The sequence below is a fragment of the Chiloscyllium plagiosum genome, chromosome 9 (genome assembly GCF_004010195.1).
Source record: "Chiloscyllium plagiosum isolate BGI_BamShark_2017 chromosome 9, ASM401019v2, whole genome shotgun sequence".
NCBI classification, from domain to species: Eukaryota; Metazoa; Chordata; class Chondrichthyes; order Orectolobiformes; family Hemiscylliidae; genus Chiloscyllium; species Chiloscyllium plagiosum.
In genome coordinates, this window is record NC_057718.1 from 9203701 (window position 1) to 9206410 (window position 2710).

Genomic DNA, 2710 nt, shown 5'->3' on the forward strand with positions numbered 1-2710 from the left:
CAGTCCTGCCCATCTCTGAGCCATGTTTCTGTAATTGCTATGATATCCCAGTCCCATGTTCCTAACCATGCCCTGAGTTCATCTGCCTTCCCTGTTAGGCCTCTTGCATTGAAATATATGCAGTTTAATTTATCAGTCCTTCCTTTAGTCCTACCTTGTCCCTGCCTGCCCTGACTGTTTGACTCACTTCTGTTCTCAACTGTACCAGTCTCAGATTGATCTCTTTCCTCACTATCTCCCTGGGTCCCACCCACCCACCTTTCTAGTTTAAATCCTCCTGAGCAGTTCTCGCAAAGCTCCCTGCCAGTATGTTAGTCCCCTTCCAGTTTAGATGCAATCCTTCTTTCTTGTACAGGTCACGTCTACCCCAAAGGAGATTGCAATGATCCAAAAATGTGAATCCTTCTCCCATACACCAGCTCCTCAGCCATGCATTCATCTGCTCTATCCTCCTACTCCTGCCCTCACTAGCTCGTAACACCGGGAGTAATCCAGATATTGCTACTCTCGATGACCACCTTTTTAAATTCCTGCCTAACTCTCTGTAATCTCCCTTCAGAATCTCAACCTTTTCCCTTCCTGCACCTTCTCTGAGACATCCTTGATCCTGGCACCAGGGAAACAACACACCATTCTGAATTTTCTCTGCTGGCCACAGAAACGTCTGTCTGTACCTCGGACTAGAGAGTGCCCTAATGCAATTGATCTCTTGGAACCCGGCGTACCCCTTGTTGCATTAGAGCCAGTCTCAATACCAGAAACTTTTGTGCTATGTTCCCCTGAGAATCCATCACCCCTTACATTTTCCAAAACAGCATACCTGTTTGAAATGGGTATATCCACAAAAGGCTCCTGCCCTCGGTGCCGACCTCTCTTACTTACCTGGAGTTAACCCATCTATGTGACTGTATCTGAGACTTTCCCCCCTTCCTATAACTGCCATCCATCACACACTGTTGCTGTTGCAAATTCCTCATCGCTTCTATCTGTCTCTCCTACCAATCCATTCGATCTGATAAGATTCACAACCAACAGCATTTATGGCAGATATAATCCACAGTAACCCTTAAACTCTCTTTAATCTCCCACATCTGATAAGAAGCGCAAATCACTCTACTAAAGGCCATTTTTGATCCTTCACAATCTACAGACCCTTATAAGACCCTCTCTTATACTCAAGGCATCTGGATGGATATATGAATAGGAAGGGTTTGGCAGGTGGGTCTAGATTGGGTTGGGATATCTGGTCGGCATGGACAAGTTGGACCGAAGGGCCTGTTTCCGGGCTGTATGTCTCTGTAACTCTATGCCTCTAAGCTCTCTCTCATATGCTCAAACATACAGTTCCACACACACACACACTGTCTCACAAACTTATACCCCTTTCCACTCACACTCACACATATCCACACACTCTTTCACAAACACTCATACCCCCAGCCCTGCATGCATGACACACACACATACACACACATATATAGGTTTGTGGGGTGAATTATAACTTGCAGAATTACATTTTATTTTGATAAAAAATTGCATGAATCCATGTAAGATTCTTTAAATGCCTTTTTTAGATTAGAATCAGTCTGAACATTGGGGCACAGACAGCCTCACACAGGGCACCTCACACCTTCAATGCATTATCTGGGCTGACATGGCACCTATTGTTAACGTTCACTTGAGAACGTAACTTTAAAAAAGTTTTGCGATTTACTTATGAAAGAACTAAAACCAACATTCTAAAATATGAGAGACTTAACAAACAATCCAAGTCTTTTTCGATATATAATTTCAGTTACACCACACTGTAAACTTTTGCTATAAATTCTGTATCTTACAATCTTACACTCCACAATCACCTGATGAAGGAGCAGCCCTCCAAAAGCGAATGTTTCCAAATAAATCTGTTGGACTATAACCTGGTGTTCTCTGATTTTTAACTTTGTCCACTCCAGTTCAACACTGGCACCTCCAAATCATGTCCTATCAGGGATTATGTGATCCAGGGTTAACAATTAACCTAAAAGCAAAGAACCAAATGCCAAAATTTGATGAAGGTTTCTTTTTCGGTTAGTTCTGTGGATGGAATCTCTTTACCGTGACCGAAGCTTTTACAAGTTTGGATAAATACCAGGATTTACTTACAATGTAACGAGTACACACAAGTGCAGGAAGTAACGTATTACGTCAGCAATAAACATAATTTAATGCTTTAGTTGGTTTTAAGAGCACACAGTAACAACCTTCACACAATGTTGCATCTTTTGTTCCTGAATTAGAAAGTCGCAGGTTGAGAAACATGCATAAACTGGGTTTATGAGCTGAATTTAAGCCCCAGTGATGGCTGGGGTGGGATTTGAAACCCCATCTCTGGGTCATTACACTGGTTCCCCAGATTGCGCATTCAGTGATGTTACCACCAGGCCACTACATCTGCCCCCTGCGAGAATAGGGGCAATTTGTCATGGAGTGAACAATAGATCAGAGCGTGGATTTGGAATTATAATGTCCTGGGATGGGGTCAGGCCAAGCAGGAAAGGCCAGTGCAGGCCAGCGAGGAGAGTGAAGATGGGTGTTGTAGTGATTGCTGAACTCAGTGAAGGTTGCGATTTCCAGTAACCAGTTTGGATGGGATGGGGTGATGAGATTCATGAGGTAGCAGTAGCTCAGTGGTCAGCACTGCTGTCTCACAATGCCAGGAACCTGGTTC

The 2710-nt window shown here is 43.7% G+C and overlaps 1 long non-coding RNA gene across 1 annotated transcript in view; it reads right to left on the reverse strand.

Moving 5' to 3' along the window:
* The window catches only part of LOC122552594, a 24638-nt gene extending 22735 nt beyond the window's left edge, over positions 1-1903 (reverse strand). The window contains exon 1 of the long non-coding RNA XR_006312425.1: positions 1860-1903. This is a non-coding gene — a long non-coding RNA (uncharacterized LOC122552594). The remainder of the gene's footprint in view (positions 1-1859) is intronic.
* Between the last annotated feature and the right edge of the window lie 807 nt (positions 1904-2710).